General features: G+C 35.8%; 1 pseudogene; it reads right to left on the bottom strand.

The window, feature by feature from the left end:
- LOC103270108 overlaps positions 1-21,021 on the bottom strand; it is a 57,556-nt pseudogene extending 36,535 nt beyond the window's left edge.
- Positions 21,022-21,379: the final 358 nt, after the last annotated feature.

Genomic DNA, 21,379 nt, shown 5'->3' with positions numbered 1-21,379 from the left:
AGGATTCAAACTTCCTGACTTCAAAATTTACTACAAAGTCACAATAAATAAAGCAGTATAGTCCTGGTATAAAGACAGACATATCGATAGGTGAAATAGAATAGAGAGAGCCCAGAAATAAATCATCATATATATGGCCAAATGGTTTTTGACAAGGAGGCCATGATCATTCAATGAGGTAAAGGACGGTCTTCAAACATCAGTGTTGAATAAATGAATATCGGAACATAATAGAATGAAGTTGCAGTCTTACCTAATGCCATATACAAAAATTCACTCAAAATGGATCAGAGACCTAAATGTAAAACCTAAAAGTATAAGACTTATAGAAGGAAACATGGGGTTGTTTACAGGGGACAGGGAAGGGGGGGGAATGAGAAGTCATTATTTAACAATGATAGGATTTCAGTTTAACTTGAAAAGAATTCTGAAGATGGGTAGTGATGGTGACAAAACATTATGAATGTAATGCAATGCTGCTAAATTGAACAATTAAAATCATTAAGATGGTGATATTGTTGCATATATTTCACCACAATAAAAATAATGAATACAAATTGCCTTAAACAATTCTACCACCCCAATTTCATGGCTTTTGCAAGTCCGACAACCTCACCTAAGATTCAGGAACTCTGATGACATCAAGGTACCTCTGTTTCTGTGAGTAGGTGTGGAACTCCTCTTCAGTCCATTTGCCTTTGTTTCCTAACCTCTACACAGCCTGTGTTATCCCAGCTGAACCAACACATATGAATTCTCTTAGGAGTTTTCACAAGAAGTCTAGTTATACCAAACATTTTATAAATGTCTGTTAAGCTTTACTGAGTATTTGGACTGAAGAAGTATCACGAGTTGATCCTCCAATGTCTCCCTAGCTCCAATAACAACCTTTCTTTGACTGTTCTTCAGATCCTACTTTTCAAATTGTGTACACCAAAAGTGAAGAACTCAATAGACAGCCAAAAAATGAACATTTTTTTCATTTTAAAATTCTCTGAGGTTGTATTAAGTTACTTAATTTGAACTACTTCAATAGTCCTAGATTCATATAGAAAAATGTTTATTTAAAAATTTAAGTATATGTAACATTTATTTTTCTGTTAGCTTATTTTGTGAAGACATTTAAATATATTTTCGCAAACTTTCTGAGGTATCTTTTAAAAACTGGGAAGAGTTGTGATATATAGAGCAATATTATAAAAGAAATCTTTTTTATCCTTTTATAGAGACTACTACGATGCATATTTTTTAAGGAGTTTAATGAGTATGGAAATTTTAAATGTCAACTACTGCCATATTTGGAGTTGCTAGCAACAGATGTTTCTTAAAATGACAACTTTTCATTTTTTCTTTTTCTGTAGCCACCCTTAAGATACTACAGCAGAAAATATGTCATCAATATGAAGATAGCTTTTTGAATATCAATAAGAAAATAATAATTTTGAGAGTATGTTGAACTTAGTCTTAAACATAATGCATGCTGGAAAGCCAAATTGAGAGAATCAGCTTTTTGTGGCAAGTGAAGTATTATGATATCTAATTTGAAGAACTGTTGGCCTGATGTCATTAATTGGGCCATTTTCCTCTGTCTCACTCCTTCCCTCCCTGAAAGTGTATGTAAGATAGCGAATATAGACATATTTCTTTTTTTCTACATATTTTCTAGAACTTACTGATAGATAGATACATATTGAATTACTGCTTTCTTTGAAAAAATTACTTATTCAATCTCCTGGACTATAAGGTGTTTTCATTTCTTTTTCAGTCACTTTTGGTACATTACATTTTTATATGTATCTAAACTTTCATGTTTATTGGATAACTTTTTTATAAGATTCTATTGTCTTAATCTGTATAGCATTAGCAGTTACATCCACTCTTTCATTACTGATACTGTTTGTTCATACCTTTTTTTCCTAATTTAATTTCTTCATACTTAGACACCTCATTAACAATATCCAAGAATAAAATCTTTGTTGTATTGAAGGTTTCTATAGTATTTTGTTTATTAATTTCTGCCTTTATAAAGTTTTTCCTCAGTCTACTTTCTTGGCTTTATTTGTTATCTTTCTTCTAACTTATTAATATGGATCCTTAGCTTATTAATTTTCAGGCTTTTCCCTTTGTGACATATTACATTACAATTTTTTTTTCTAAATATGACTTTAGTGGCATTTATAAGGATTAGATAAAATTTAGATAAAAGTACTTTCTAAATATTTTTAAAATTTGTGATTAATGAGTACTCCCACAAAGAATTTTTAATTTATTATTATATGATTTTAAAAATTCATTTTATTATCTCTAGCTTAACTGTTTTGTGATGAGAGAACATTATACTATGATATAAATCCTCTATATTTGGTGATATTTATTTTATAATCTAGTGCAGAATTAATTTTTGTTAAGTGGTTCAGATGTGCTAGAAAGAAATGTATATTCTTCTGTCATTGTGACTATGCTTTTCTGTGCGTGTATTCACGTATTCTATAAGCTTACTGATTGTTTTGCCTATTCTGTCAATTACTGAGATGTATGTTAAAATATCCCACACTGATTATGGTTTATTTCTGTTTTGCAGTTTTAAAAAAAAGTAAACAGAAACCACTCAGGCTGGCTACCTCCTCTCCTTCTTACTCTCCCAAAGGAAGAAAAGAATAATTATCAGTAGCAAATAGCAGTGGCAGGGAAGTAAAATTAAGAACGTTCTTCGGAGAGAAGTGGCAAGATGGAAACAGGGCAACCCGGTCTGTGAAGCCCTCTGCAAAAGAGATCTGCAGTGGGTCTCTGACTCTCACCCCGGGGGGCTGCAGAACCCAACATCACAGCCTGCTCTTCATATGGAGCTTGGCCGTTGCCACCGCTGGGGCATTGCAACAGACTGGACAGTCACTGTGGCACAAATGGTGCCACCGCCACCACAGCCACAACCCCTGCCAGCGCCGCGGCCTCCGTGACAGCCGTAGCACATTGCACCACCCGGACTGGAGGCGATCCACTTCAAACCCCTTCAGGGAAGATCTGCTGGGATCCCTGCCACCTCTCCTGCAACCGAGACGTCCTGGCGGCCATCTTGTTCCTGTCCAGCCCCACCCCCTCTGGGGTGAGCAGCTGACAATTGCCACCTGCTGGCAATTCAAGGTAACAACACCGAAACGGGAGAAACAAGCTTGATAAAGGCATAGACCAGAGTGCTGAACAGAGGGAAATCTGAACTGTCCTTCACAGCAGACCAGGAGCAACTGACCCTAACTGCAAACAAATTTACCAGCTTGAAAAGAAAACTAGAAATCAGACCTGAAAGGACATTGAACTTAAACGAAATGTCTCAGAGTGTGCTTCATTGATTCTATTAGTTTAATGACTTAATCTATTTCTACTGTATTGTTCCCTTTTTTCTTTTTTCCTTTTCCTTTTCTTCTCTCTGTAAACCATATCTTTGTATAGAGAAACAGCACACTAATAAGGTGGTTGGTTAGCTTGTATGTTAGCATCACTATATGTTTTATTTTTATTTTTTATTTTTTGTATGAGAGTTGGTTTGTCTATAGCTGTGGTCTGTTGTTTTTATCTGTTTCAGTATAGGCCTCTCTCTCTATTCGTTGGCACACTCATTTGTTTCCCCCCTTACTCCTCTATCTCTCCACTCCCCTCTTCAACCCACTATCTGCTCCATTCTCTCCCCTCTGCTAACCACATTTTATTTTAGGGAGTAAACCTCCAGCCCCACTGCGTGGACAGATTCCAGGGCAGTGGGAAGTGGGTTCCACATATCCACACACCTGTCAGTGAATACCAGGACCTGCAGATAGATTTTGAATCACAGTTCCCCCCTTAAGTAAATCTCAAAACTGCAAAAAGGACCACCTCCAACCTACAGTGCAACTCCAGAATTGAACAAAGTAAGAGGGCATACATAAAGAATAGGAGATTGAACAAACAGAAGTAAAACCAATCCTTTTACCCCTGAATAACAGAATTAAAGAAGATGGTGACATGGAGGGAAGGAAAAAGTAGGGAGGGGGAAAAACTGCACAAATGAAGAAAAACCAAAAGAAGAATATAGGTCTCACACAGACCCCTGGGAAATCAGACCCTGAGAAAACAGATTCTGGAACACAAACCACGAAGAGCCCCCAGAATGACTGGTTACATGCAACAAACCCAGACATCAAGACCTTAATGGAGAGAATTTAAAAAATTGAGGAAAGACAAGACGAAAATAGGAAGGAGCTGATGTCAGAAATGACAGCAGTAAAGAATACTGTGATGGAAATTAACAACAGACTAATAAACATGGAAAGCAGAATCAGCCAAGCAGAAGAGTCTCAGAGCTCAAAGACCAAAACACAGAACTAACCCAAACTGTCAAAAGCCTAGAAAAGAAACTCAAAAAGACAGAACAAAACCTGCAAGAGATGAATGATCACTTCAAGAGACCAAACCTAAGAGTAATGGGCTTCCTGGGGCAGAGAGAGAAACAGAAGCCACACTGGAACAAACTTTCATGAAATCATTCAAGAAAACTTCCCTCATCTCATTAAGGATGAAAAAATTCAAACACAAGAGATTCAGAGAACCCCTGCAAGACAACAAATGAGAAGACCAACTCCCAGACACATAATAATTCACCTAAACAAAGTAGCTATAAAAGGAAAAATCCTAAAGGCAGCAAGAGAAAAAGACCAGACTATCTACCAGGGAAAACCAATTAGAATAGCAGCAGATTTATCCACAGAAACCCTTCAGGCCAGGAGAGCCTGGAGCCCTATCTTCAAAGTTCTAAAAGAGAAACAATTTCAGCCAGGAATAAGCTACCCAGCCAAACTAAGCTTCATTAGTGAGGGAGAATTGAAATCTTTTCCAGATATCCAATCCCTAAGAACATATGCTGCCACCAGACCATCTCTACAAGTAACACTTAAGAATGTACTGAACACAGAAGAAAAAGAAAAAAGAACAACAGCATTCTTCACAAGAGTACAGGCAAAAGATTAAAAACACACATGAGCCAACTTCAAAACCCAAAGAAAGACAGCAGCTCTGTAAGAACCTTATGACAGGGATCAACTCTTGCATCTCAATTATTAGCCTAAATGTGAACGGACTCAATGCACCACTGAAAAGACATAGAATGGCAAAATGGATAAAATATCATCAGGCAACAATCTATTGCCTTCAAGAGACTCACCTCACTAGAAAGGACACCCACAGACTCAAAGTAAGAGGATGGGAAACAAACTTTCAGGCAAATGGAATACAAAAGAAAGGAGGAGTAGCGATCTTAATTTCAGACAAAATACCCTTCAAGCGATTCAAAATCAAAAAAGATACAGAAGGCCACTACATAATGATAAAAGGCTTAATCCATCAACAAGAAATATCTATCCTAAACATATATGCACCCAACATAGGTGCGCCAACTTTCATAAAGCAACTTCTTGGAAAACTAAAGAAAGATATTGACTCTAGCACTATCATAGCTGGGGACTTTAATAACCCACTCACAACCCTCGAGAGATTATCAGGACAAATAATCAGCAAGGAGATCCGGAACCTCAATGTGACTTTGGACCAAATGGACTTAAATGATACCTACAGAACACTCCATCCAAAGACCACAGAATACACATTCTACTCATCACCACATGGAACATATTCTAAGATCGACCACATACTCACCATAAATCAAGCATAAGCAAATTTAAAAGGACTGAAATTCTACCATGCACCTTCTCGGACCACAGTGGAATAAAAATAAACATTGACACCAACAAAGTCCCCCCAAAACCCACAAAGACATGGACACTAAACAGCATGATGCTAAACAACTCCTGGGTCAATGACAAAATCAAAACAGAGATCAAAAGATACCTGGAAACAAATGAAAATGAAGAAACATCTTACCAAAATCTCTGGGATGCCCTGAAAGCTGTAGTAAGAGGGGAATTTATATCCCTACAAACACACATGAAGAAAATGAAAGGAACAGAAATTCACAATCTAACAAGCCACCTAAAGAAGCTGAAAAAGCTTCTAATTTCAGCAGAAGAATCCAGATCACCAAAATAAAAGCCCAAATCCAGGACATAGATGACAAAAAGATAATACAAAACATCAATGAAACAAAAAGCTGGTTCTTCAAAAGGATAAACAAGATCAATGGTCCTCTAGCTAGACTGACCAAGAAAAAACGAGAAAAAAACCAAATAAGCACAATCAGAAACACAAAAGATGAAGTCACATCTGACCCTGAAGAAATACAAAAGATCATTAGAGACTACTACATACACTTGTATGGAAACAAACTTGAAAACCTTAAGGAAATGGAGGGCTTTCTGACATCACACAACCTATCTAGGTTGGAACAAGAAGAAATTGAGACTCTAAATAGACCAATAACAATCAAGGAAATTGATTACATAATAAGAAAACTTCCTACAAAAAAAAGCCCTGGTCCAGATGGCTTTCCAGCAGAATTCTACAAGACATTTAAGGAGGAGCTGATACCAATCCTACTGAAGGTATTCCAGGCGATTGAAAAAGATGAAATTCTCCTCAAATCATTTTACAAAGCCAACATCACATTGATACCCGTGCCAGGTAAAGATCCAACAAAGAAAGAGAACTACAGGCAAATATCTTTGATGAACATAGATGCTAAAATTCTCAACAAGATCCCAGCAAACTGGATTCAGCAATACATCTCAAAAATCATCCACCATGACCAAGTAGGTTTCATTCCTGGGATGCAAGGCTGGTTCAACATTCGTAAAACCATAAATGTAATTAAATACATCAACAGATGTCAAAACAAAAGCCACATGATCATATCATTAGATGCAGAAAAAGCTTTTGATAAAATCCAGCACCCCTTCTTGATAAAAACCCTCGAATATCTAGGCATACAGGGAACATACCGCAAAATAGTAAAATCCATCTATGAGAAACCCACAGCCAGCATACTCCTAAATGGACAAAAATTGGAACCAATTCCCCTGAAAACTGGAACTAGACAAGGATACCCACTCTCACACCTCCTGTTCAACATAGTATTGGAAGTCCTGGCTAGAGCAATCAGAGAAGAGGAGGCAATCAGAGGTATTCAAATAGGAAAAGAGGAAGTCAAGTTATCTCTCTATGCAGATGATATGATTGTGTACCTTGAAAACCCAAGAGAATCTGTCAAAACCTTACACCGATAAAGGCCTTTGGCAAAGTCTCAGGATATAAAATAAATGTGCAAAAGACAATCACATTTCTTTACACCAATAATAAACAGAAACCCAAATAAGAAGCACAATTCCATTCACAATAGCCACAAAAAAAATGAAATACCTTGGCATCTTCCTAACCAGATACGTGAAAGACCTTTACAATGAAAATTACAAAACACTGCTCAAAGAAATCAAAGATGACATGAACAAGTGGAAAAATATCCCATGCTCATGGATTGGAAGAATCAACATTGTGGAAATGTCCATCTTACCTAAGGCAATCTACAAATTCAATGCACCCATTAAATTACCAACAACATTCTTCTCAGACCTAGAAAAAACAGCACAAGAATTCATATTGAAACACAAACGTCCAAGAATAGCCAGAACAATCATCAGCAAAAAAAACAAAGCAGGTGGCATCACAATACCAGACTTCAAACTTTACTATAAAGCTACAATCATCAAAACAGCTTGGTATTGGTATAGGAACAGGCATATAGATCAGTGGAATAGAATTGAGATTCCAGAAACAAAACCTCAATTTCTCAACCAACTCATCTTCAACAAAATCCCCACCACCCACCACTAGGGAGAGAAGAACCTATTCAGTAAATGATGCTGGGAAAACTGGCTGTCCACATGCAGAAGATTGAAACAGGACCTCCATCTATCCCCATGCACAAAGATTAACTCCAAATGGATCAGAGGCCTAAATGTAAAACCTCAAACCATAAGAACCTTAGAAACGGAAGGAAATACCCTCATGGAAATCAGAACTGGCATCCAATTCCTGAACAAAACCTGAAACCCACAGGTCATAAGAGAGAAGATAGTCAAGTGGGACCTTATTAAACTGACAAGCTTCTGCAAAGTCAAAGAAACCATCAAGAGAGCAGGGAGACAGCCTACAGACTGGGAAAAAGTATTTGCCAACTCTAGGTCTGACAAAGGCTTGACATCCTGGATCTACAAGGAACTGAAACGTGCTGAAAAGAAGAAAACAAACAACCCCATTATAAAATGGGCAAAAGATATGAACAGACACTTCACAAAAGACATCCGAGCAGCCAATAAACATATGAAGAAATGCTCAACCTCACTAATCATCAGGGAGACGCAAATCAAAACCACACTGAGATACCACCTAACTCTAGTCAGAATGGCAATTATCAACTACTCAAAAAATAACAGCTGCTGGAGAGGGTGTGGCGAAAAGGGAACACTTCTATACTGTAACTAGTGTAAACTAGTGCAACCTCTGTGGAAAGCAGTGTGGCGAATCCTAAAAGCTCTAAAAATAGACCTTCCATATGACCCTGCAATCCCCCTACTGGGAACATACCCTGAAGAACACAAATCACTCTATAAAAAAGATACCTGCACACATATGTTTATCGCAGCGTTGTTCACAATAGCAAGAACCTGGAAACATCCATGCTGCCCATCAAAAGAGGACTGGATTAAAATAATGTGGTACATATACACGATGGAATACTACGCAGCCATAAAAAAGAACAAAATCATGAATTTCGCAGCAACCTGGATGGAACTAGAGTCTATAATACTGAGTGACCTCTCACAGAAACAAAGATCCGAGTATCACATGTTCTCACTCATATAATGAACCTTGAACATCCAATGTAATACTATAAGAAAATGATTGATGGTACTAAGAAACTATGGGGGGAGGGGAATGGGATTAACAGTAGCAAATATCTGTCTGGGGATGAGAAAACACCTCTTATCAACAGGGTGCCTGAATGAAATGTAATTGTACACCTAACCCTTAACTGTACCCCACAAAACCATAATAAAAAATATTGATTAATAAAAAAAATATATGTATTAATGAAAAAACACTTTACAGTTCACTGATATGTGTAGTATTAATATAATAAAATGTTATTCAGCAATGAAAATGAATAAATTTATGATACATGCAAAAAAACAGAACCCTCTTCACACTCAGGAGAGAACACTGTATCTCCTCTTCCTTTTGGTTTCTGGTGCTCCACACATTCTCAGAAACTTCTCTAGTAACTAAAGAAATGATCCCTGAAAGTATAGTCTTTGCATATTCTTTCTTTATACATTTCAAGGATATGTTTTTCCAAGTATTTGAATTCAACTGTTATACTATCTGGATGAATCGAAATTTTTATATCATACAAGTCTCTATTTACTTCTTTCAAAACTTTTATGTACTATCAAGTTATATGGGATTAATATTTGCATGATCATCATCACTTGCTTTTGAGAAGTCAATATCAATCTGATTCTCACCATCACTTTTCTCCATCTGATTTTGGCGGTTTTCCTCTTTGTTTTTATTTTCTGCAATTTCACTGAAATACACAAGTTTAGATTTATATTTATTTAACATACTTGGAATTTGTTTGGATGTTTTGTTGGAATCTGTTGAATGTTCAACTATTTTCTCTTTAAGTATTTTGCAACATTTTCTCTCTTTTCTCCTAGAACTCAAATTAAATGTATTTTAGACCACCCAAGTTTTCTTCTATATTTCTTAGCCTCTCTATTGTGTTTTCCACCTTTTTTCTCTCTGTACTACTTTCAGAATTCATCTGGTTCAGCTTCCAGTTTACTAATTCTGTCTTCTTTTATGACTGATCTGCTGTCACATTCATTCACTGAGTTTTCAGTTTCAGTTACTGAAATTTTTACTTCTATATTTCTAGTTTTCTTTTAATATGGTATATATTTTAAAAAAATAATTTGCTGTTACATTTTGATACCTTTCAGTTTGTCCTTTGTTCCTCCCTAATAATAGAGGAAGCCTTTTTTCAAAAACGTTATTTTGTGTTTTTAACAGTCTGTGTCCTGATAATGATTGTCTGACCTGTCTTTCAGTCTGTTTATTTTTTTTCTGTTTTCCTGCAGGATCTCACACATGCTGTGATTTTCTTGTATGTGTGCCTGATTATTTTTCACCATTAGAGTTTATTACCATACAAATTACTTGTAAGTGTTCTTAGAGGGCCAAAATAGAGGTGCTATTCTTCAGAGAGGAAATGCATTTATTTCCTAGCAGTGCTCATTGGCACTAACAACTCAGGATCACTTTAAGCTACATGAAGATAATTGTGTGACAGTCTTGATGAGACAAATTAAGCTCAATAACACCATGAAGGTTGCAGGTGTTTACAGTTACTCAGGGATGGATTTCTTCCCTCTTCTGGCAAAGAGATGGAATGTTTACTTCAGGTTCATCTCACTATGACAATGTAGTCTTTAATATCACAAATTAAAGTGGTAGCCTTTCTAATCAAAATCCTCTCCTTGGTGGTACCTGGGCTTTTGGAGTCCTTCCACAAAGGTTCAGTATGAATGGGCAAATGTCCTCATGGTTACGTGAGTTTAATTCTTTATTCTCTCGTTTGTGCTTTTATTCTCTTTCAGATTATGGGTTGAAATTTCTTAATATTTGTGCTGCCTTTATGAAAATTATTCCTTTTCCATTGTTTCTGGTTGTTTTCAGTAGAAAGACTATTTTAAAAATAACCATTTCTGAAACCCGACAATCATAGATATGAATGTTTTTACTACAGCGATCACTTTATGGTTGATCTAATTTTATTACATAATGAATATATATGCAAAGAATGTAACTCATATAAAGTTGAATCTGTAAAATTTATTAAGATTTTATTTATGTTTTAGTACATAGTTGATTTTGTGAATATGTAATTTGTTCATCAAAAAGAAGCATGTTTGTTAAGTGGAGCATCTCATTTATAAGATAAAATTGTGTATGTTAAAATGGTGAGAAAATGGTCAAGTATAATGATGACCTTTGCTAAAATAATTAAGAACGAAAACATTTTGTTAGGGAACTTATCAAAACGTTTTTAACCATGGTTTTTATATAAAGTCAACCTATATAAAATGTCATTATTCATAAATTATTTCTTCAATGAGTAGATCACAGTATTACTCATAAATCAGAAAGTATTCCTTTATTGTTTGATATATATATTTGCCATCTTATTGGGTAATGGAGTCTAGATCAAAATAGTACTTGGTTCTAATCTTCAGGGAATATACAATTAGCAAAAAAAGTAATATAATTTCTAAAAATTAAAATATTGCTAGATAATATAATACCTCATAATGCATTGCAATTTCCAGGATGATTGCTTCAAGCTATAAGTGCAGCAGGAATTCAATTAGTGCTTGAGCATTTAGGCAAATAATTGTAGATTAAGTGGATGGAGAATTGGGACTTGAAAAAATGGATGGACCTTAGATGGGAGCAGGCAGAAAAAAAGATCTGTATCAATATTAAGCTATATATGAGTTCATCCTGATGTATTCAACTCTTATCAAATACCACACAGATTATTCTAGCCCACTTCTCTCACTTATCTGTAAACTTCAACTTGAACATGAGAAATCTGACTCCCATCAATCCTATTCATTTACATAATTGTTCAATTACAGTATACATGTGTAGCAGTATTAGAATTGTTAACCTGTACTTTCGTGGAAAATAACTTTCTCCAATGGAGGATAGTGCTAGACTTTCATTTTTCTCCAGTCATGGAATCCACTCTTTCCAGCTACTTAGGTTATTACCTTCCCTATCCCCCAAGATTTTGAGGTTCTGTCATATAACAACCCAATCTCCTAATTTTTATTGCTGCTGTTGTTGTTTTCACACGTGAAGAGTCATTCTTTGTAAAGTTCTATGGGTAGTGACCAGTGCACAATAATATCATGTATCCACCATTCTTAGTATCACAGAAAAAGTTTCACTCCCCCCCAAAAATCCCTTGTGCTTTACATATTCAACATCATTCTGCCAAACTCTTGACAATCACTGATTACTCACTGTTCCTATAATTTTGCCTTTATCGAAATGTCATAGAATTGAAATCATGCAAAATGTAGTCTTTTTAGACTGGTTTCTTTTACTTAGCAATATGCATTTAACTTTCCTCTATGTTTTTTTTTTGGTTTGAAATCTCATTTATTTTTATTACTGAATAATATTCAATTTTTGGATGTATCACAGTTTATTTATTCACCTAGTCAAGGATACTTGGGTTGCTTCCAAGTTCAGGCAATCATAAACATCCATTTACAGGTTTTTGTGTGGATATAGATAGATATAGCTTCTGGTAGTTCCTTGGTTTGTAGTAGCCTAACTCCAGTCTCGCCATAGCATTCTCCCTATGCATGGCTGTGTCTGTGTGCTAATTTTTTCTTTTCATAAGGATACCAATCTTATTTTATTGGGGCCTACTCTATTCAAGTATGATCTTGACTTAATTACATTTACAACATCCCTGTTTTTAAATAAGTTTCTATACTGAAGGACTTGGAGTTCGGGCTTTAACATAGATCTGAGAGGCACAATTTGGGTTTCTCAGAAGGACTAAAACAAAATTTAGCAATTTTATTGACATTTTCAAGGAACTAAATTTTGAATATGTTGGTTTTCTCCATTGTTTTTTCTGTTTTCAATTTCAATGACTTGTTTCATTTTTTTCCCATTTTTTTTCCCTGCTCACTTTAAGTTTAATTTGCTCTTCTATTTCTAATTTCCTAAAGAAAAAATATAGTTTAATGTTTTTCTATCTTTCTTCTCTTTTATATATGCATTTAATGCTATATATTTCCCTATAAACAACTTTTCCTGAATCCCACAAATTTTGATGTGATATTTTCATTTTAATTTAATTAAAATATTTTAACATTTCTCTTGACACTTTTCCTTTGGTACCTGTGTTATGTGGAAGTGTTTTGTTTAATCTTCAAATGTTTTGAATGTTTTCAACTTTCTGTCTGTTACTAATTTCTAGTTTACTTACAAGAGGCAGAGAATACATTTTTGTATGACTTCTAGTCTTTGAAATTTACAACCTAAAATGTCTATCTTGGTGTATTGTCCGTGTGTATTCTTATATGTATTTTCCAGCTCGCATGAAATAATATACAAGTGTTATAGGATGGAATCTCTATAAATACCTATTAGATCAAGTTAATTAACTATCCATTCAGTTCAACTATGCTCCCCTGATTTTCTGCCTGCTTAATCTACCAATTACTGAATGTAGTGTGTTGAAGTTGCCTGTAATAGATTTATCTATTTCTCCTTGCACTTCTAGCTGTTTTTTCTCCTGATGTATTTTGATGCTCTGTTGTTTGGTGAATATACTGTATGAATTATAATATTTTCTTTGAGAGAATTGAGACTGTTTCCATTACATCATGCTCTCTTTATTCCTGATAATTTTCTTTGCTCTGAAGTTGGATTTAATGCAACTACTTTACCTATTTTTTGATTAACTGTTAACATGATATAACTTTCTACATTCATTTACATTTAATCTCTCTCTATTTGAACTAAGTGTTTTGTAGACAAGTACAGCTGGGTCTTTTAAAAAATTACTTTGACAATCTCTTTCTTGTGATTGACGTACAGAATTCATATCTAATGTTATTATTGATAGTTTAATAGCTAGTGTATTTACAACTGTTTCTATTTGTTGCACTAGTTCTTTGTCTTTTCCCTCTCTTTTTGTACTGTATCTGGTTTTAATCGAGCATTTCATATTATTTCATTTTCTAATGATTATACATCTTTTTAACTTTTGTTGAGTCATTTCCCTGGAGTTTTAAATATACGTTTAACAACTAATTTAAGTCATGTTTGAATAACACTATGCTGTTTCCCAGTTAGTGCAAGTAACTTACAGGAGAGTTTACCAAACGCCTCCCCCATCCCTTAAAAAATTACTATCATTCATTTCATCTATGCAATGCTATCATCATCCAACACATTTTTACTATTATTACTTTTAGATCAAATATGAAAAATGAAAATTAAAAAATATATGTTATCTTCATTTATTTCTTCTCTAATGTATATCTGAACTTCATCTTTCTTCTCCTTGAAGAACTTTTTAAAACATGTCTTGCAAGATAGCTCTCCTGGTGATTAATTCCCTCAGTTTTTATGTGAAAAGACTTATTTCCTCTTTCCTGTTGAAGGATACTTCTACTCAATACAGAATTTTAGGTTGGTAGTTTTGCTTCCTTCAACACTTTAATATTTTACTCTACTGTCTTCTTGCCTTCATGATTAAAAAAAAACCCAATCTCTTTTCTGCTATAATTCTTATCTCTTCATAGGTAAGATTCCACCCCACTCTGGCCTCTATCAAGATTTTCTCTGTGTCCTTGTATGTTTGCAGTTTGTATTTGGTATGCCTGCATGCACATTTTTTATATTTATCTTAATTGGTGATCTAAGACTACCAATCTGTGGATGGATATCTGTCATTAATTTTGAAAAAATGTCAGCCATTATTACTTCAAGTGTTTCTACTGCTCTGTTCTCTTTCTTCTTTTTCCAGTATTATAATATACATATGCCACATCTTTTATAATCATCCCAGTGTGCTGACATATTCTTTTCAATTTTTTTCCAATTGCATTTCAGTTTGAGGAGTTTCTATGAACATAACTTCAAACTTACTTATTCTTCCTCACTTTTCTAGTCTTCTGATGAAGAAAAATTCTTTGCTGCTCTGCCAACAAATATATGATGAAGGTATAATGTTGTCAAACAGAGAACTGGAATCAACAAGAGAAACACAACAAAACTTAGAGGAGTTTTATTCGTTATCTCTTGCCACAGATAGGTCATTCAGAAAGCTCATATTGTCCTTATCCTATAAATGTAGATTTATCTTTCGGTGGTAGACTGAATTCAGTAAGTTCATAAAGTTGATGGATAAAAGCTATAATGCCACTTTGTAAATATAGAATGATAGTCATAGGGATAGAAATTCTCAAATTCATGTATATTTAAGCACTGTTGTTACATATATATATGTTTGCCTACTTTGGCTATTAAATTTTAACCAGAAAATTGCTTTGTAGCCACCATGTCAAAACAAAGGGGAATGCTCAGTTTCCTAGGAATACCGTAAGAATTTACTAAATATTGGGTGACTTGAAACGAGATAAATTTATTTTCTCACAGGTATAGAATCTAGAAATTTAAAATCAAGGTGTAGGCAGGGCCATGCTCTCTCTGAAGGCTCTATGGGATGCTTTCCTTATCTCTTTCAGGTTTCTGGTGTTTGGCAATCTTTGATATTCCTTAGCTTGTAGATTCATCACTCTAATCTCGGCCTGCATCATTACACTGTCATTACACTGTGTTCTTGCTGTGTGGTCCTGTGACCAAATTTCCCTTTCCTTGTAAAGACCCCGGTTATCCTGAAGGTAAGGCCTACCCTAGTCCGTTATAACCTCATCTTAATTTGATCACATTTGTAAAGACCATCTTTCCATAAGATCATATTCACAGGTTCCAGGTAGACATGAATTTTGCCGAAACACTATTCAACCCCACTATAGGGAATCAAATACATCCAGTATTTTATAGCACTAAGCTAAGATAGGCTGGTAGCTTAATTCAAACTTTTATGATTCAGGACAATTTGTGTCAAAAGGATGGAGCCATTTTAAGTTAAGCGACTATGACTCCCCAGTCATCTCAACTATCTGGCTGACTTTGCTCAGTCACCAGAATCCTTGAGAATCTTGACTGTGGTTCTCCCTGGACATTAGTGCCAAGTTCATTTTTATGTTTCTCCTTTTTCTAGGCTTTCAAGGCTGTCCCATGCCCTTTCTGATGAATTGATACATTCTTTAGATATGCTAATGCATATTTTCAGATTTCTTAGAGTCTCCCTTAGTTAAACTAATAACTCTATTTTGCCATCTTTTCTGAGATCAATTATGTTTGACTTCAAACTTTAATCTCCCTACAATTGCACTTTAGTGGTTGGGATGGAGAGCAGCATAGATGTTGGCTATTATAGCCCCAGCCACTGACCATCATAATAACCATAAAGACAAATAATAGTAGCAGCATTAATTGAGGACCTTGAATACAGGATATATTGCTTGTAGGAAGTTCCATATGATTTATACCAAATAAACACAAGATAACCTGGTAGGCATCATTTCCCTACTTTACATATCAAGAAAGTAAAACTGCTAAGTAATTTATTGAAGATTACTTGGCTAGCAAATAGGTGGGTTGAAAATATGTTTTTCTGTATTACTCTAAAGTTCTTCTACTTGTCTCTATAACTCCAACTAAATTAGTAACTGGTAGTATGTATACTTGAATGATCACTAAGATTCTCTTCTTTAGTCTTTCTTTCTTTTTCTCCCCACCTCATCTCTACTTCTACACCTTCTTTTTTTCTCCCTGTATTTAAATAATATAACATTTGGAATTGAATATTCATGTTTCCTTTCAAAATAGAGTTTTATACAGTAGCTTATTTGACCAGATAATGCTTTCCCTGGAGAACATTTTATGGACCAATTGGCTTTGAACCACAGTCTGGAAAGCACAATTCTGAACGTTTCCAATCAGGATCTACCATATTTTTTTCATTTTCTACTCTTGTCACAACTTCTTCACAGACAATATTTTTTTTTTTGTTACTAAAATATTTGCTTTCATTTATCTTTTGCAGTTTACTCAACATTCAATACCAGCAACGGAGCCTATGCATTAAATGAGAGATTATTAAGTGGTGAGAGTGGAGTTTTATTAAATACTGACCTGCTCCTATAGCCTAATAATATAATGAAAAAAACACTTAGAAAGATCTTATTTATAGTTATGTTATCTGTAAAGGTTAACATGGTATCTTAGGATACTACAGATCAGGCAATTTATAAGGGAAAGCAACTTATTTCTCACTGCCTGGGAGTTACATGAGTATGGTTCTGGCATCTGGGGAGGGCCTTTGTGCAACATCCTCCAATAAAAGAAGATAGAAAGACAGGAAAGCACATATGCGAGGCACCAGGAACTGGACTAGGTTTATAACAACCCACTCTAGCAATAATGACCTGAGTTAGCCCTCATGAACGCTCACAACACCATCACCCTTTATTGGGCCCTTCTAACACTATTGCATTGCAGATCGAGTTTTCAACCACAGATTTTTTGGGAGACACATTCAAATCATAGCACATGGTAATAAACCAGTTAATCACCCATTAATCGGTTATTTAAATTAGCTTGCTGACTGGGCACAATGGTTCAAGCCGATAATCCCCGCACTTCGGGAAGCCGAGTCTAGAAGATTGCCTGAGACCAGGGTTTTGAGACCAGCCTGGGCAACTTGATAAGACCTCATCTCTACAACAAATCAAGAGAGTTAGCTGGGCATGGTTGCGCGCCCCTGTAATTCCAGCTACTTGGAAGGTGAGGCGGAAGGATCACTTGAACCTAGCAGTTCAAGGCTGTAGTGGCTGTGAGCATGCCACTGCATCTCAGCCTGGGCAAGAGAGTGAGACTTCAACTAAAAAAGGATGAAAAAATAAAAATAATAAATAAATAAATTAGCTTGCTGAGTAGGCTTACCCCCTGTTTGAGAAGAGAATCCTGAGTGGTGCAGTTGTTTGTACTGGGAAGGGTTAGTGCAGGTGTTGGCACTGAGACTATTTAGTGCAAGTGTTGGCACTGGGAAGAGTTAGTGCAGGTGTTGACACTAGAAGGGATAGTACAGGTATTGGCATCTGGAAGAGTTAGTATGGATGTTGGCATCTCCTGGTGTTGGCATCAGAAAGGCTGGGACGTTTGCAAAAAGAACATGTAAATTAGAGTTGGGATACTATTGAGACTGGAGGATATATTAGTTTCCTAGGGATGCTGAAACAAATTACCACACACTTGGTAGCTTAAAGCATAGAAATTTATTCTCTCATTACTCTGAAGGCCAGAAATCTGAAACTGGCAAATTCCTGCTTTTGGCAGAGTTGTGTTCTCTTCTGAAGGCTTTAGAAAAGTATCCTTCCTTGACTCTTCTAACGTCTTTGTGGCTCCAGGAGCTCCTTGTTTTCCATGGCCTCATAACCAATCTATATCTTCATCTTCATATAGCCTTCTCCTTTTTTTTTCTGTGTGTCTCTACGTGTGTCTCTCATAAAACCACTTGCACTGGATTTGGGGCCACCTAATAATTTGCAATAACCTCATCTCAATATATTGAAAGTAGTTGTTACATCGACAAAGACTTGTTTTCCAAGTAAGATCACACTCACAAGTTCCAAAAATTAATACATCGATATATCTTTTTTTGGAACCAGCATTCAACCCACTGAAAATGGTGAGGGTAATAGACATTTCCACATAATTCCATTTTTTTCCCCTAGGACTAACTTTGTCACGATATTTATGAAATACTCAAGTTAAATGTCAAAATGATGATTCGCCAGGCTTAGTGGCTCAGCCTGTAATCCCGCGCCTTGGGAGGCTGAGGTGAGTGGATTGCCTGAGCCTGCGGGTCACCCGCGTGGGCAAATTGGTGAGACCTCATCTCTACAATCAATCAAAAAATTAACCGGATGTGGTAGCACGTGCCTGTAATTCCAGCTACTTGGAAGGCTGAGGCGGAAGAATTGCCCGACCCCAGCAGGTCGAGGCTGTGGTGGTCAGGAGTGGCCACTGCACTCCAGTCTGGGCAACAGAATGAGACTCCAACTCAAAAAAAAAAAAAAAATGATGATTTGAACTGATCACCAAAAAATATTTATTAGTATAATTCTTGAGACTGAAAACTTTGTAGGAGGAATAGAAATTGGAACAATATCAGGATCTCTTAAGAAAAACGAGGTGAATAGTTAGAAGGTAGGTAGATTATCAGTGATATCTGTTAATACTATATGTTCATTTTGTTCCCTTTTCTTATAATAGTGCACATGGGAGCTCATATCTACATTTTCTACTAGGAAAACATTTTACATTCAATTGTTATGATTTTTTGGTACCTCAACACTATCATAATCTTGTAGAAGCATAGTTTAAATTTCCTTGAAATGCTAGTATATTTATAGATCTGTTTCTATCATTCATTGTATATCTTTAAATTGTGCTGAATGTTATAAGGAAAAGTATTCTCAGATTCATGATTCACATGACTCTTTGCTTCTCTTCCCATACTATTCGTCAAAGTTTATTGTGGTTTCCCGTTCCTGGAAACTAATGAATGGTAATAAATATTTCTGTATGAATAAATATTGAGAAAAAAACAAACTATAACAAATAATTTAACTGAAAGTCACATGTATTTGTTTATGATAGAAATGCACCTATAACATTTTACTTCTAACTGTTGCTCTGTTAACAAACAGACTAAGAGAAACATTGATATTACCAATGTGTTTAAATGCAATGACAGCTGGTGAAAAAATATAAGAATAAACAACATATTTTGTAAAAATGGAGGGTAATAAAAAATTTAGCAAATATTTATTGATTCCTTATTCCAGGCAAGGCATCATGTTAGAATCCCTGAAAGGGGGAGTGGTGAAAAGAAACAAAGTACAGTGTTTGTGGTAACTGATCCCTAAGATGGTTTCCAATGATCCCTGCCATCTGCATTCATAAAGTTGTGTAGCCTCTTCCAACCTGGACTGTGTGGCCAAAAGAATATGTAAAAGTGATGCTATTGTCATTTCTAAGATTAGGTTATATAATACACCATGGTTTCCTACTTAGCACTCTCTCTCTCTCTCTCCCCCCATCTATTTCTCTATCTCTCTATCTCTCTCTCTCTCTCTCTCTCTCTCTCTCTCTCTCTATCTATCTTTCTTTCTCTGGACATCTCTGTTTCTCTCTGTCTGTCTGTCTCTCTCTCTCTCAGCAGCTTTCTCTGGGTGAGTTCAGCTGCCTTGTTCTGAGCAGCACAACTGCCCCAAAATGATGAAGAACTAGGGACTCCAGCCAACAACCAGTGAGGAGCTAAAACTTGCCAATAGTCACATGCGTTTGCTTGGAAGTGTAATAACCAGCCCAGGTAAAGGCTTACAAGAGACTAGGGCCCTGACCGACAGCTTGACTCAAATCCTTTGAGATGCACGAGTCGGAACTACCCATCTAAACCACTCCTTGATCCTCAAGAACTGTGTGAGATAATGTATGTTGGTTTTAAGCTGCTAAATCTGGGAGTAATTCGTTATGCAGTAATAGATAACTAATACAGTTTTCATATTTATGGAAAAGGTGGTTTTGAATGGGTAATACACACAAGCATAACAAGATAACTAGCAATAGCAGCATAAATACTAGGTTCTAAATGAGTGACATGTAAAATAAGTGCAGAGAAGAGAAATATGGTGTTCAACTGTGTTGGTAGGGAAGGTTTTGCAGAAGAGAAAGAATTGAGCCAGGTAGGATTTGCATAGATCTTCTACAATGTGTGCATAAATCAATACATACTAGATAGATGTGATTTTTATGTATGCCTCGTGGAAACCAGTCTCATTACTTTATTGTTGAGGCACAGTAATCTATGCAATCTTTCATGAATTCCCTCCGGTAATTAGTTTCCTGGAATATTGCTGGGTGGCATATTCAACTCTTGCTACTTTGCACACTCCGAAATATGTGAATTATAGGACATATAGTTCTGCTGGAAGGTTATGCTAAGAGGTTTAACTTACAGGAAATACATAACATATACAATCCAACATTAAGTAGACTGCATTGAGCTACTGATAAATCCACAGGGACCATAGTCAGCAACACCAATTTACTTCTCTCGCGGCATTTAATACTTTGTTCCTTTTCCTGCATGGATACTGCAGACTTTAGGGCTCTGTGTTCCTGGCTTTTGTGGAATGTTACTGCCCATGTAGAACATCGGAAGAGGCTGGAATTCTCTTCTGGCTTTTCTTGAATGGTAGTGCTACCTTTCTTCACAAACTGAGCTAGTCCTGGTTCTGCCTCCCACATAACATCAGCCTGTGATCTTTTCCCAGCCTGAAAAACGCATTCGACTCTAACTGTAGCCTGTCTTGCATGTGTTGTCCCTACCATGGGAGATCATTAAGAATTTCCATCCTTCTACAATGGTTCAGAAAGAAAACAGGGGTAGGGGCAGGTAAAATGTAGCACTATTCTCTTTAATTAGAAATAGTCACCTTGTTTTTATTCATTTTGAAGATTGATTTTTTAGATTTGGTCCTCTAGCACCTGTTTATTATCACCCAATGCTGCTCTTTTAGACTTGTAGTAAAATACTAAAATATTGGTCAGGCGCTTCTTGACTTATGATGGAGTTGTATCCCTAAAACTCATCGTTTAAGTTGAA

Source organism: Carlito syrichta, unplaced genomic scaffold (genome assembly GCF_000164805.1).
Source record: "Carlito syrichta isolate Samal-C Ts95f unplaced genomic scaffold, Tarsius_syrichta-2.0.1 Scaffold309727, whole genome shotgun sequence".
Classification (NCBI taxonomy): Eukaryota; Metazoa; Chordata; class Mammalia; order Primates; family Tarsiidae; genus Carlito; species Carlito syrichta.
This window is presented reverse-complemented; position numbering and strand designations above follow the sequence as displayed.